The sequence below is a fragment of the Balaenoptera musculus genome, chromosome 4 (assembly GCF_009873245.2).
Source record: "Balaenoptera musculus isolate JJ_BM4_2016_0621 chromosome 4, mBalMus1.pri.v3, whole genome shotgun sequence".
In the NCBI taxonomy this organism is placed as follows: Eukaryota; Metazoa; Chordata; class Mammalia; order Artiodactyla; family Balaenopteridae; genus Balaenoptera; species Balaenoptera musculus.
This window is the reverse complement of record NC_045788.1, coordinates 116,242,986-116,258,909: the sequence shown is the minus strand read 5'-3', so window position 1 is coordinate 116,258,909 and position 15,924 is coordinate 116,242,986. Positions and strand designations below refer to the sequence as shown.

The 15,924-nt window shown below is 38.5% G+C and overlaps 1 protein-coding gene across 3 annotated transcripts in view; it reads left to right on the top strand.

Annotated features, from left to right (window-relative positions):
• The window catches only part of NRIP1 (nuclear receptor interacting protein 1), a 258,524-nt gene that overhangs the window by 131,008 nt on the left and 111,592 nt on the right, over positions 1-15,924 (top strand). The window contains exon 5 of one of the 3 annotated variants that reach the window (XR_005019645.1): positions 4,043-4,145. The exons of the other annotated variants lie outside the window; for them this stretch is intronic. The gene's annotated coding sequence lies outside the window, so the exon portion shown is untranslated. Of the gene's footprint in view, positions 1-4,042; positions 4,146-15,924 lie in introns of those variants that run through there. 3 annotated transcript variants of the gene reach the window in all.

The window sequence follows — 15,924 nt, the reverse complement described above, 5'->3', positions numbered from 1 at the left end:
GGGATGGCACTGATTCAGACTCCATGAAAGTAACAGAGCCTGATGATCCAGTTAATGTTTAAGATGTCAATCATATCTCTATTTAATTGAGCAGAACTTTGCATCTGAAAATAATACGTAAGTCTCACATCTCTAGCATGATGAAAAATAGGATGGACTCAGAAGATTTTATATTTAGAGAAGAGATTTGTCTCTATTTTGAAAATAATAATCTAAATATTTTCCAAGAACCTAATTTAAAAACTGTTTTCTTCTTTGCTGTGATAATTGAGGATTTATAAAGCGTACGTACTATATTCTAAATTTAGTTTTTCTTAATTAGGGAGTTATCATTTTCCAGTACATACTCTTCCTGTTTTATTTTTCCTTTTAGGCTACTGTAACTGTCCTTCATTCAGGTATCTACTTCCCTTTTTCTCTCTGTTTTAGCTCCCACTTTGCAAGTCTTCAGTTGGGTGCCCCTTTTGTCCTGGGTCACTCCTGAGTCATCTCACTATTTGGTAGCACCCCTGAAATCAGTGGGCCAACTCAACACTTCTGTTGAAAGCTCATTTTTTTCCACTTCCAAGTTCCTTGTACTGTATATCCCATGCATAATTCCAGATGACATAAATTCACACCGGTAAAACAGATTACATCTTGTCGCAGTTATAAACCACTTTGGGCCATCTCTTTAATGTATAACACCTATTAATTCTCTCAGTGGAGTTCACCGCTGGTGTTTATTCTACCGTTTTTCTCTCTTTCTTTTATCCATGCCTCTTCCAACTGTTTGACAAGACGTAAAATCTTTCTGTGTGCCATTATTTCCTGTGAACAATAGCACATGTCATTTTACCTAGCCAGCACAAAGTTTTACCCCTAGTTCAGCACATTTCCATTCAATTATTTTGGCAAGCTAGAAGGAACCATGGTGCTCATCTTACTGAAAATACAAAAGACTAAGGTATAAAGGTGACTCTGCGTCTCATCTTTATTAACTATTGCAGTCTGGTGTTCCAAAGGGGCAAATGTAGATGTAGATTGTGGTCTTTTCTAAGCCTAAACTGAGAACAGCTTTTTGGATTCAGCAACGCTCCCAGGCATATATTTGCATGTCTGATTTGCATTTGGAGAAAGGAGGAGAGAGGAGGAAGTTTTGTGTCTGAAGACCTGAGAGCCTGAGAGGGCTTTGGGAGATGAAAATGAAGAAAATATAGAGGATAATATGGCATCTCTTTCCTTGATGGGGTGGGGGCAATGGATAGCTCTGTGAATATTTCTAATTCCTAAAGGAATTGGAAATATTTTCTAAGAAGGAAAGATAGTGCCAGGATGGCACCCCAGTGCTGTGTAATATTGGGAACACCAGCAGCTGTGCTGGATAAAGTCATATTCTTCTTAAGGGTCAGCGACCTCAGATAGGCAGGCACCCTGATGCCCCATGGACCTGGCGAAAAGCCAGGCGGGTCTGAACGAGCACAACCAGCTGACTTTTCAACACTCAAAAGACATTGGAAAGTGCCAGAATTTCTCGCGTGGTAGGAAAACTCTTCCAGGCCTAAGACGATAAGCAGGTAGCAGAGAGAAACCTGTAACTTTGTATGCAGATATTAATGCACCTTCATTCCGGTTGCAGACTGAAGTCTGAGAACACTGGGGTTTGATAAATAAAGAGGAAGAGAATGTTGGGTCCATTACATGGGTGGAAAAGAAAAACCCTGGAAATCTGTCAAAATGCAAATATTTAAGGTAAGGGAAGATGCTTTTCAAAATCTCCTTTCTGCACTTCCAGTGACATATGGTTTGAAGCCAGAAACATGCGGTACATCCATTAGTCACAGTTTGGAATTAGATTTGAAATTCCAGATACAATACTTTTTCATACTTCAAAATTTTTCAATTTTTCTTTTATAACTTTTTTTTTTTTTAATTATTTATTTATTTTTTTTTTTGGCTGTGTTGGGTCTTCGTTTCTGTGCGAGGGCTTTCTCTAGTTGCGGCAAGCGGGGGCCACTCTTCATCGCGGTGCGCGGGCCTCTCACTATCATGGCCTCTCTTGTTGCAGAGCACAGGCTCCAGACGCGCAGGCTCAGTAGCTTTTATAACTTTTATAAATTTACTTTTTTCTACGTCAAATCTGATGTGCAAGATGGAAAATTTTAGATGTGATTTGGGCTCTGTCTGTGCATATACATAGTTACCCTTTTGATTATAGCATGAATACCTCAATCTATTATTCTTCCTTTGGGGGGTTTGTTTGCAGTCTTATGGCTCGAGTCCTAGCAGGAAACCTAATAACCTACTTGTCAAGCTGTTTTGCTAAATCTTAGTAGAATAAGTATTCCAAGAACAAGACTATTAGCTTTCTATCTCCTATACGTGATGAGGTCAGCAAAAGATCAAGTACATTTCACTTCCTTTTAGCATGTGCTTCTCTTAAGCATCACTGGTCATAGGTCACACTCTCAGAGGTCTTTGGTTCTCACCCGGACACTCTGGGTATAAGCAAGGACTCAAGGATCTATCTCCTCATTGAGCATGTAACCTGGCATCTCTTCCTAATGAGGCCTCCGGGAGCAAAGTACAGAAAGCTGCTGGCAGCAGGGTTAGGGAGGCTCCTTCCGCACCTGCCTTATCCTGATAGGTCTAGTTCCAAGTACTTTGAGGATGAAGGTTTGGGTATTCTATTGCAAACAGCTTCAGATCACCTAGATCATTCAAGTGACCAAGATGTGCAAATTAAACAAACAAAACAAACAAAAACACCCAACAGCCAAACACATACCAGGGGTTAACTTTCAAACAGTGATACCCCAAGCTGTTTTAACAAAGCATTTAAAAAAACAAAAAAACAAAAACTGGGCAGAAAATTCTGTTCAAACTTGTCCTTGCGTTGTAGACATGAACAACTGGATAATGAATTCTTCTTCTTCTTTTTTTTTTTTTTGCCAAACTGTTTTCTTTTCCTTTCTTTTTTTTTTTTAATTTTATAAATTTATTTATTTATTTTTGGCTGCATTAGGTCTTCGCTGCTGCACATGGGCTTTCTTTAGTTGTGGCGAGCGGGGGCTATTCTTCGTTGTGGTGTGCGGCCTTCTCATTGTGGTGGCTTCTCTTGCTGCAGAGCACGGGCTCTAGGCATGCGGCTTCAGTAGTTGTGGCACGCGGGCTCAGTAGTTGTGGCACACGGGCTCAGTAGTTGTGGCTCACGGGCTCTAGAGCGTAGGCTCAGTAGTTGTGGCACACAGGCTTAGTTGCTCTGCGACATGTGGGATCTTCCCGGACCAGGGCTCGAATCCATGTCCCCTGCATTGGCAGGTGGATTCTTAACCACTGCGCCACCAGGGAAGCCCTGGGTAATGAATTCTTTTTAGAACTTTTCCAGTGGTACTTGGGCCTTGTATAAATGTTAAATTTGCTAAGTTCACACAAAAGCTCTATAAGACTGATGAAATATTTTGTTTTAAGAAATATATCTGCTGCTAGCCTGAAGCATTCTCTTCAAAGTTATAGATAGTATTCTTGTATGCTTAGTTTGGTTTATAACAATTTAAATTTTTTGAATTTAAAAATTTGAACAGAATAGAAACTCACATTAACAATAAATTCACCTTTTCTCTTGGAATTGCTGTGAAATATTACAAAAGAAAGCGAACCCTCTTAGCATAGCCAAATAGTTAAAAAGACTTTAAGAAAGAACTTCTAAGCCAATATTTATATTATCTAACTGTTAGGGAAAGACAATATTAGCACATTACAATGGGAAAAAAGAATAAATTACTGAAAGTTAAGTGTTTAAATTGGGCTCCTTTAATCATAAGGAATAGAAACTGACCCAAAGTAGTTTAATTCAAATGAGGGAAAGAGGCCTTCCTGTAATCCAGATAAAACTGAACCCTGAAGCAGCAGGACTGAGTCAGCCCTTCTCTCCAAGCAGAGGCCACCTCTCTCAAGCTGTCTCTCTTTCAAGGACCATGTTTTTCTGGACTTTGCCTTTTAATCTGCTTTTATTCTAGTTCTCTCTCATTTCTACTGGCTTCTTTTGCTTATTTTTCCACAGGGCCTCAGATGGCTGCCCTGGCCTTGATCTCGCATGGCCTCAGGCTCCAATGCAAACAGCCTATTGATCACAACCCTCTGAGTCTCTTAGAATGAATTCCTAACGGGAAGAATCTGATTGGTCAGGCCACATGAGTCACTGCAATAGGAGCCTCCAAGACCACCAATACTATGAAGAGGTCAATTGGATTTTTTACCTTTCCATCTTTTCTATGCAAGGTTGATACAGTTTCTGTCATGTGCATGAAGATGGAGAGGTAGGAAAAATTGAAATGTCGTCATTTGCGGAAACATCAACCAAGGGCTGGATGTCATCCTCCAGGACTCTAAACAGGATTCACTCCTAAAAGCATTCATTCATTCATTCATTTACTCATTCATTCAAGCTTTCAGTGACCTATCAAGTATTTATTGCATGTCTAATATATGCTAGACAATGTGCTAGGTGCTGGAATTATCTCTCATCTCTAGGCCATTTAGAATTTGTTCTACACAATTTAATACTTAAGATAATATAAGGAAGTATATGATTATGTTTCCTGATTACTAGACGTATCCCTGTAACTAGATTGTTTGTTTCTCATGAGCATGGGCTATCATAATTTGTATTCTACACAAAATGGGTGTACATTCAATAAATAGGAAATGTTCTTGTGCTGGCTCTTTATCCATCCTGCTTTTAAGATTAAAACCTTGGGAAAGGTAGAGTTTAAATATTGCTAAAAATAAAGTCTGATTATAGTTGCTGCAAGTAATGTCTCTTCTTTCTCTTCATACCACCATTTCATCTCTCTAGAAAGATTTTGTCTTTCCCTTGTTTTGAAGTCTAAAATGAAGTATACGATTTAAGTAAGGATAATGTTGTGTTCTACCTGGAATCTGACCCTGAAAATCATATAAAATTTTGATTGACTTCAGAAGAATTTATTCCGGTCCTGGAAAAATTATCATAACTTTTTGTACCACACTATAGAAAATGGCATTTGGGAAGTCTTTTGCACATGATATTCCTCTAAAACTACTACCATCCTTCATGATATTTTCTTTCTCTTCATTGTGAGGAGACATCTCTGTGAAAATCATGCTGGGTATAGGAAAGGTGTAGAATGACGTGGGTAAGGGGCCAGCTGCAGAGTGTAAGGGCCTGAGGCTGATTGTAAAAATTACAGGTCACAACATACATATCCAAGCTATAGTTTCAACCATGGCTGAAGTGCTTTATTCATGTAATACATGGGGAGCATTGATTATGCCCTAAGCACTGTTCTGAGGATTTAGCAGTGATTGAGACCGAAAAAGTCCCTTACTCCATGGACTAGAAATCATGAAGCTTTTCAGAAGAATATATGGTACATTTTAATGGCTGTTTCCAAACAAGATTTAGTCCTTAAAAAACTGCATAGTCATCCTCGTATGGATGTTTAATGTCTGATCTGTTTTTTAAAATTATGTATGTGATTTTTTATGCACATCTCATACTGATGGGCATCTATTATTTTATTTTCTCAGTACCATATGCTCCTTTAAGAAATGCCACTTGAGTCTGGTCCAAAGAAAATTCACATCCAATTATGCTGTTAGAATTATCTTCAAAGCTATTTGTGTTGGTTTTTAACTTCTGTTCACAAATCTAACTGAAACTTGGGAGACGGGAGTAGGGGAGAAGGACACTAAGTTTCTTTAAAATTAGATGCCTTATTATTTTTTATAAACATATATATTTTTGTTTTTTATTTTTATTTTTTAGATCTTGGGTTTAGGCTTACTTTCATTCTGAAATAAATGGAATGCACTCAGAATCTATAGATGGAAATTTTCAGCGATGCTGGTACACAATGTTCTCTGTTGTCTAGATTTTTGAAAGTTTACCTTTGCATCATTGGGTGACACTGGATTTCCTGTTCAATTCACTGTGTCTAGTGACCTTCTGCGGAGTCTGTTCTTCTAAAGCTTTTGAGATGGGAACACACAGCATGTTGTGTTCTATGTCATGTCAGTAATTACTCTTTTTGACTTTACTTGTGTTCTCAAGTCAATATGTTCCAGATTAATGAGGCATTTGTTCTTAATCAAGAAACTACTTAAGAATACACTTTTAATTTTAATGACTTGTTTATGATTAATTGTTTCTTCATGCCCTTCTCATACTTGAGGATACTTCAAAGCTGCTGAGTTTTCCCTGAACAGTTCCCAAACGTCTGAATACTGGTAGTTGCTATGACCCAGTGATCTCAAGGGACTGAACAAACAGGGTTACTGATTTCCTTGAGAAAATCATTCACACAGTCCCCTTAAACTAACAATCACTTGAATAGTAATAATTTTAAAACGCAACGTTAAGCAAACTGCGTAGTTATACATTATATATTTTTAATGTTCCCTTTAAATGTATGTATCTAATGAGGTCCTACTGTTTTATGAGGAACAACATTAGAAATAATGTGTGAAATAAACTCATTCTCCCAGCTGATCTATACTATGCCGTTAGCTGCTTTAATGAAAATTTACTCTGTTAATTTATGTTTTCTTTTTAATTTAAATAACCAACAGATATGTGTATGTGTGTGTGTGTTTGTGTGTGTATGTGTGTGTGCTTTATTTCAAGGTACAGACCTAAGTGATTCATGACCTCTTAATAATAAGAGCTAACATCTATTTAGTGCTTACTATCTGGCAGGTTTTTTTCCAAGTGCATAAGATCTATGAACTCATTTACTATCCTCAACTACAACTTGCGGGACCCCTGTTTTTATTCCTGCTTTACAGATTAAGAAACTGAGGCACAGAGATAAGTGATTTGACCAAGTTCATATAGATAATAAATGGCAGACTGGAGATTGGAAACGAAGCAGTCCAGCTCCAAAACTCAACTTCCTAAACACAAGACTATAGTACTCTATACATGAAGAAGCTCCTAGTATTGGCTCCCTAGGAAGTTTCCTTTCTTAGGAACCTTAGTTACTTTGTACTGCCTGTAATGTATTTGTAAGCTTTACTGACCTATGGCCATTGTGCTAGGTACTTTGTCCTTTGGTCCTTCCCCTATGGGTGCTAAAAATGGAACAGATGAGTTAGACCCTTTATTAATTCATGTATTTTCTTATTTACTAGATTTATGTTTCCTTTAAACAGAGCAGATATTGATATTTTAGAGACTGTAGAAAACTCAGATGAGAAATAGAAACTAGGATTGATAGAGATCCTTTCTGTCCCTACGGTGGCCCTGAACATCTGACACAATCATACTAGTTGTTTTGTGATAGGACTGATCATGTGGTACTTCAGTAACTGACTTTCTTTTGGATTTTGTATTGTGTTCACTCTACTTCAAACTGTTGTAGGAGAAATATGACTCACTTAGCTTTTAAAATGAGGATTCAATATAATCGTGCTCTTGTTCCACCTAGGATTCCATGCTTTAGAATCATTTAAGGTTCATTGTTGTTCCTAGTGTAAAGCCCAATGGGAAAAATAGGATTAAATTTTCCTGCCCCTGAAGACAACATCATAGAAATAGAAGATTAGTCCATCAGAATTATTGGCAAGAAATTAGTAAGTGTGGTTTGCATTTTTCTTTCATAAGTTTTTCTACATGTTCCTGACAAGTCCATTGATCTCTTTGAAGCTCATCCTTCCATTCGATGAGTTTAAATGGTGGGAATCTTTTTATCAGCACTCTTTGGCTTAGTGTGACAGAAGCCAACTAAAAACTATTTTAAGCAAAGTGGGGGCTTTAGAAGACCCAGAGTAGAAATGCATCTGGATTTGAGGCCGAACTGGAAATAGAGACCTAACACCATTAGGACTCCGTGTGGTTCTTGCCTCTTTGATTTTCTGGGTTATGCTTTATTTCCCTCTCTCTCTCTCTCTCTCACTCTCTCTCTCTTTCTCTTTCTCTCTCTTATTGCCTCCACTTTTCTGTTCCACATGACTGAATATGTGGTTACTGATAGTTGGCCTCTTAGCTTTACACGTCATAGTTCAGGAACCCAAAGAATGACTACCAGTTCTAGATAAATATTCTCAAGGATGTATTCCAATTTCCCATTTGTATCAGGTGCCCAGCTGGGATTTATAAGCTTTGGCTAGGAAGATGAGGTCTGGGGTAGGGATTATGATGATGTCATCTTGAGTCTAGTGTTTACTACTGGGCCAATCCATTGTTGCCCTAGAACAGTCTACGATAACCTCATAAATGTGGTGAGGAAGACAGGCAATTCCCACCTGAGAGGGCTGGACAGATAACCGCATATGTGTCTTCTATAGTTAGCGCCTTGCCTATACATAACAATAGGCTCTTTTCTCTCTTCCACCACAATAAATTAGATATGAGAAGTCTCCTTTTTTTAATCATATGGAGATGAACACATAAAGAAAACAAAATTATCCCATTAAACACATATTTTGGAATACATACTTTATGTTCTCCAAATTGTGGTAGATTGTAACCTGATGGGTATAAAATATTTAGCCCCAAGCCTACCGTACATATATAGATTCTTTTATAAAATATCGTTGTCTATGCTTTCCCTGTAAATGGATGCATGTATCTTTATTAATCGATTAAAATTGAGTTGGGGGTTCAGGGGGAGCTTGTTAAAAGAGATAAATATTGTAGGGAGAGCAATTAAATTCTGGGATATTGTGAATGTAACTGAATAATAAAAAAAATAAGACTTGGGGTGAGAGAAAATGATAGGATTGAATAAGAAAAAAATAGGGATTAATTGGATATGGTAGATTAGTAAGTAAGAAGTTAAATTAAAAAGAGTCTCTTATGAAAGCTGGAAACTGGTGTGAACTTGTAGCTTGAGTCTTAGGAGAACCAGGCTATCATGGATATTTTCTGCTTGGCCCCCTCTCCACCCAAGATGCAGCCTCCCCTGTTTGCTTGGTCTGTGCCCTGGGAGTTTGATTCCTGCTAACAGTTTCTCCCAGGCTCCCTTCCTGGCTGGCTTCTGTTTGGGTTCTACCACCTGCAGGTTGACTCACTGGACAGGAGGTTAGAGAGCAAGAGGAGAGAGAGGTCAGCGCTTTCTTCCCTGCTCCCTTCATACCGCATCCTTCCCTGAGGCGGGGAGGCTGGGAGGGGGCTCCGCTCAAGGCTCGGCTTTCACTGGGCTGTGAACCAACCTCCTTCCTCCCCTTGCCCCTGCAGCCCTGTGGTGGTAACCGCTTCCCTCTGTCTCTAGTCTCTGGTGTGTCACCTTCCCTTCTTTGTTTCCTTAACTCTGCTCACACTTCAATTTCATGGTTCCTTCATTAAACTCTATTCATTTGAAATATTGAGGATAAATTATTTTTGCTGCTGGAACTCTGATATTTATAAGCGAGGGAAGTGAGGGAACTTATATATGTATATGTAGAAACATATATAATATATAAAAAGATTTTATATATATATGATTTTATCTATGAAGAGATTTATTTCAGTAATTGGCTTTTCTGATTTTAGAGGCTGGTATATTCAAAATCTGTGGGGAGGGGGCAGTTTGGCAGGCTGGAAACTCTTGGACAGGAGCTGATATTGCAAACATGAGACAGAATTTCTTCTTCCCCAGGGAGAACTTAGATTTGCCCTTAAGGCCTTTTGACTGATTGAATGTGATCCACCCCCATTGCTGAGGATAGTCTCCCTTATGTAAAGCAACTGATCATAGATGGTAACCACATCTATGAAATACCTCCACAGCAACGCCTAGATTATGACTTGAATAACTAGGCACTATAGTCTAGCCAAGTTGACACATAAACTAACCATCACCCCAGGCATTAGGGAGAGCTGTTGCTTAGAGGAACCAAGAGGAAAAGTAAGCTCCTTGAAGAGCTAGACACAGGCTTTGACTGGGAAGAAACCAGACTTGGGTGATGAAAAAGAGAGACTGTATAGAATAATTTATACATAAGATGAAAATGCAGAAAGGCTCTTTTCCAAATAATTGTCAAGATGTGATGTGACGTTGACAAAGCTTCACACTCTGCTTGTTGTGGCTTTTTGGTACTCAAGTCTATTGTGAGTGCTTGGCCACTCACAAGGTTAACGTGTAAGTTCAAGTCCTGCCAAGTTCCCTGATGGCAGGCATGATGAGGAAGGTAGGCACCCAGCACTTGACACTTCATTGTGCCCTACTCTCAATAGGCTCATAATTTTGTGAAGGGGAACAATCATAGTTCACAAAGGATCAGAGAGCAAGGCTGTGGTGTGTGCACTGCTATTTCTATTTAGTGCATTTTTCTCTCTCTGGAGTTTCTCATGGGTCCAGCGTCATCTGGCATCTGTCCAAGGTTGTTTTATTTTTTTCACTCTTTCTTGCCATAGAGGTCATGTGTTGTAATTTGGACTTTGGTCTGCAGTTCATGTTACAGCACAGGCTGTAAATTCAGTCAACAAGCCTTTGTTGAACAGAAAGTACTTTGGGCATTGTGTGAAGAACCCTGAGCTAAGTATTTTAATTGGGAAGGGTCACTAACTAATCCAACAGCTCTAATCTTTATGGGTTCCAGATTGTACTGTCTGTCAGCACTGGGTTGGGTGGCAGAAGGTTGTGGACAAAGGCCTGGGAAAGTTTCAGACAAAGCTTGAGACAAGGCTTTAGATCCACATGGGTCTGAAATCCCAGGTGGGCAACAGAGATGAAGGCCACGGGAAGAGACTGAGCCAGAGGACTCAGGAAACAAACAAACACAAAAGAGTTATAATTAGCAAGGGACAGATGTTAGGTGAGGAAGTGGGTTCAAGGACCAGGAAATGTAAAAAACAGTAAGAACTTTCCAGTCTCGAGGCTGGTGATTCGGATGGAGTTTAGAATCAATGTCATCCTGACTATCTGGAGGTTTAGAAGATAAGAGCTCCTGGCTGGTCCCGGGGATTGAGGGACAGAGAACAGATTCCATCCTTGGCTTCCTTTACAACCCTCTTGGCGTCACTCAGTTCTAAATGGAGACCACGTTTTGTTCAGAACATTTTGGATGAGCTTTGTTTGGAGCGCATCTGAACTCTGACTGTGGCTGATATCCTGTCTGACCCCTTAGGACATTTTTCTTTCTGAACAGCAGATGTTTCTGAAGTAGGATATGCTGTCACTCACAGACTAAGAATAACTGAGATAAAGGATCTCAAACACTAAGCAGTGCGCCTGCCAGTGTAGTGAGCACTCAAAAAATGTTAGTGATGAAGACCGTACAGTCACGTGATTACCATTTCTTTTTGCACTGCTTGCCCCACACAGTGTCAGTCACATGAGAGTCAATTGCTTATGGCTCACTCAGACCTCCTAATTATTTAAAAAATAATGTGAAACTGTGAAACTGCAGTTTCATCCCAACATCAGATTCCAGGCACGCTCTTCTCTATTCTTTGACATAAACATACCCTATAAATGATTCTAATTTCTTTAGCTAGTTTTAAATCCAATCAAGCCTCTTTCTTCATTCTCAAACCTTTTGAAAGGCAAATACATGATGTTGCTCTAACTAGTCATTATCAGTTTTCAGGTTGGAGAAGTGGAAACCCCCATTACTGTAGAGTTGATGGGAGCTGGTCAAATTTCAGTGCCCAGATTTTATTTGGTATATAGTCCTCAGATTTTCTTTTTTTTTTTCCCAAACAGTATCCTAACATGAAGACAAAGTTCACTTGACTGAATTCCTGGAATCTCTCTTGGTTCCTTTTTAAAAAATACAGACCCTGTGTTAGAAACTGGACAAACTTCAAGAACAGTTGTTATTTTTACAAACATAGTAGGTGCCCTCATCCATCTCTGCTGTTTCACATGTTATTTCCATCAGAACACTCAGATAAATGCCATCTGGCCTGAGAGCTTTATTGCACTTTGCTTTCTTCGATTGCAGCATGCCTTCTTCATTGGAAACTCTAATCTCTGTCTCTCTTGTGAAAAGTGTTCTCAGAAATTTGAATTTCCCCATCATTTCCTAGAGTTCAGTGCTGCCAAAGAAGCAAACAAAAACCCTTTTGCGCTTGTGTTCCTCGAACATTATCATTCCCCTCCTGACCGCCTACAACATCATATCCAGCGGATTATATGCTAGTGAGTCTGATACCTGGCCAAGCTGGATTTCTGCTTCAGAAGTTTGCCTTTTATTCACCAATGCCTTAACCTCCTTCTTTTGGAAGTGGTTCTGTTCAGTCATCTGTTTGGGCTATTTTCTCTGATATATTCAGGTCTTTTCTCCTGGGTGTCTGTTTTTAATGAAAAAACAGTTAAATTCTTGGATTGATGTTTTGGGCAAGAAGAACTTAAAGAATGTTTGAACTCTCTTTGGTCCTCAGATTCTATGATTCTATAACTTTTTAACTCATGTACTTTTACTACTTCTTTCCAAATAGTCTTGATTAAACGTAGATAGCACCATTGGTAGATTTTGCATCGCAAGGCTAGATTATCTGGTTTTGGATTTTGGCCCTGCTTCTTCTTAGTGGCATGCTACAGGCTGAATTGTTTAACTTCAGGTTTCTTATTTGTAGAATGGGAATAATAAAATTATCTATTTCTCAAGGTTGTTGTGAGAAACAACCTTGTATGTATATGTATATACATTGCACACTATGAGTTAATAAACATAAGACGCCTAGAAGGTGCCTGACACATTATAAGCATGTAACAACTGTTAGGACTGTGTTATTACCCTTGACTCAGGGGATGTTAGATTAGTCACAATATCAAATACCACCTGTCACAGAGCTGATGTCTAGATAAAGGATAGTGCAATGTCATGGTGAGAAAGGAAAGACACTTCATACAACTGTGAATAAGAAATCAGATACACCTCACAATATTATCAAACAAAGGCTATGATCTAAGAAAATTGGGGAGAAACATTTAAACTTAAAAGAAACTAAGACAAAAATAATGCATGGAAAAGTCATTATTTATGGTACTGATAGGTACCATAAAAAAACCATAAAAACGTACTAGTTTTTCTAATAATTTCATCATTAAAATCTTGAGTAAAAAGATATAGGCTTAAATAATTATTTGGATGATAAGAAGTCACTTCTCCACTCCATGGTGACCATATATTCTCTTGGGCAAATCATTCTGCTTAGTAGTTCTTTCTGATAAGATAAATACAACATTTTAGAATCAAATCAGCAATTTTGCCCCTTGGAGGCCTGAAAACTCACAAAAAGGAGTCATACATAGCTACCTGTGTCTATTTTTAACTTACTCTCCCCTGACATGGGATCTCTGGTCATATGGAGCCTAGTGTCTTTAGTCTTTTCTTCTTTTTAATTAAAGTATAGTTGAGGTACAATATTATGTTAGTTTCAAGTGTACAACATAGTGATCTGACAATCAAATACATTGCAAAATGATCACCACGACACATCCAGGAACCATCTGTCACTATACAAAATTATTACAGTATTATTGACTATATTCCTTATGCTGTTATTACATTCTTGTGAGTTATTTATTTTATAATTGGAAGTTTGTATCTCTTAATCCCCTTCACCTATTTCACCCAACCACCCACTCCTCTCCCCTCTGGAAACCACCAGTTTGCTTTCGGTATCTATAAATCTGTTTCTGTTTTGTTTTGTTTATTTGGTTGTTTTGTTTTTCAGATTCCACATATAAGTGTGACCATATGGTATTTGTCTTTCTCTATTGGACCTGTTTCACTTAGCATAATATCCTCCAGGTCTATCGATGTTGTTGCAAATGGCACAATTTTGTTCTTTTTTATGTCCGAGTAATATTCTAGCGTGTGTGTGTGTGTGTGTGTGTGTGTATCACCACTTCTTTATCCACTTATCTATCAATGGACATCATTTAAGTTGCTTCCATATCTTTGTTATTGTAAATAATGCTGCAGTGAACAAAGGGGTGCATATATCTTTTCGAATTAGTGTTTTTGTTTTCTTTGGCTAAATACCCAGTAGTGAAATTGTGGGATTGTATGGTAGATCTAATGTAAAAATCTTTGAGGAATCTCCATACTGTTTTCCATAGATGCTGCACCAATTTACATTTCCACCAACAGTGCACAAAGTTTCCCTTTTCTCTACATCCTCCCCAACACTTGTTACTTGTCCTTTTGATAACAGCCATTCTGACAAGGGTAAGGTGATATCTCATTGTGGCTGTGATTTGCATTTGCCTGATGATTAGTGATGTTGAGCATCTTTTCATGTGTCTGTTAACCATCTATCTGTATGTCTTCTTTGGAGAAATGTCTATCTAGGTCCTCTGCCCATTTTTTAATCAGATTGTTTGTTTTTTTGATATTGAGTTGTGTGATTTGTTTATACAATTTGGATATTCACCCCTTATCAGATACAGCTGGTATCCTCAGTCTTGAAGGCTGATATCATTCCATGGTGGGGTGAGTGAGGGAGGAGGGCTCTGAGAGTCTGTAGCTGCCTCAAACGGATTCATTTGTGTGCTAAAACTTGTTCTCTGATGGGCCAGTCATTATGAGAATAATCCATGGACTCCGATTCATAAATTATATAAATTCAGTCAAATATATATAATCAAGCATATAATATAAAAATATATAATAAAAAATATATAAATCAAGGCTGTCAGTCTGGGTACAGTCTAGGCTAATCCCACAACTGATTTAGATGTCTGAACTAAGCTGAGCTGCCCAGTCTTACCCTAAGCCTGAGCTAGTAAAATCTTTTCCCTGTGATTGGGACTATAAGACTAATAGCATTTGGGGCAATCTCTCCAATTATTTCAATATAAGTCTTCCTTGTTTGATCTAAAGACCCCTAATTTGCTTGAAGGGTGAATTAGTCCATATCTATTTGCAATTAAAAGGTGACTTGAATTATTGCTTATACAAATTATTTGTATAAAGCACATAGTTTCCCTGCTTTGATCTGTGTCTCTTTCTTCAGTTAATAACAAGAGGGTGACCATGAATGTTTAATTCTTGGCTGGGTCAGAGGTCTTGAAATCTTTTGCAATACCAAATTTTGAAAGCTTCTATATTGGGAATGGGAAGATGTTTGCTTCCCCAACCTCTTGTGGGAATATAACCAGTATTAATATTTTAACTAAACATTGTATTTTAGGCTTGCATTGAAGTCTAAACATCATGGGAGTAGATGTTCTTCTTGCTATGTTTAGAAACTACACTACTTGGTATGTCAGGCTGTAAGGAGAGCAGAGATGTCTAAATACCGTGGCCCAAACAGTCCAGATGTATCCGAGTAAGTGGGTGGAGAAGCACAAAGTTACCCAGGGCCTCGGGTTCTTTCTGTCTTCTTGCTGTGCTCACTGCCAGGGTATTGTTCTCACTGGCATGGTTAAAGGTGAGAGATACTCTCTCCGGGAAACCACGTGTCAAGGTAGAACTCTATTTCTGTAGAAGGGAAGAGCTTCTTTGGAGGAAATTGAACACCAAAACATATATATAAATATATTTTTTCCCCTGTATTGAAAACTGGAATTTAATAAAGACTTCCATTATTTCAGAAGTATAGGCTGACTTTGATAGTACAACAACGGAGATGTCCTAGCTGATACACTAACAGGATGAAAATTTGGCTATGTGAGGAACTCTTTGTACCAACTGATAACCAAACTGCTTGCTTGGGGTGGAGAAAAGGAGGAAAAATGAGTGTTGAGTACAGGTGCGAGAAAGGCAGTGAGGGAGAAAAGAAGAGGTTGGGGAGACATTGCTTTCCCCCAGCTGGCCTGAGGGACTGCTGTTAAGACCCAACTGAAATCAGGGTTAGGGGTCAAAGAAGCTATTTCAATGAATAACTAAAGTGACAGTGATAAGAATGATGAAGTTGAAAATAACAATGTCTACACCATTTGTTGAGTGCTTACCAACTTCTAGCAGTATGCTAAGCACCTGATATATTAAGACAGTATTTCATTTACTTCTCCCAACAATCTT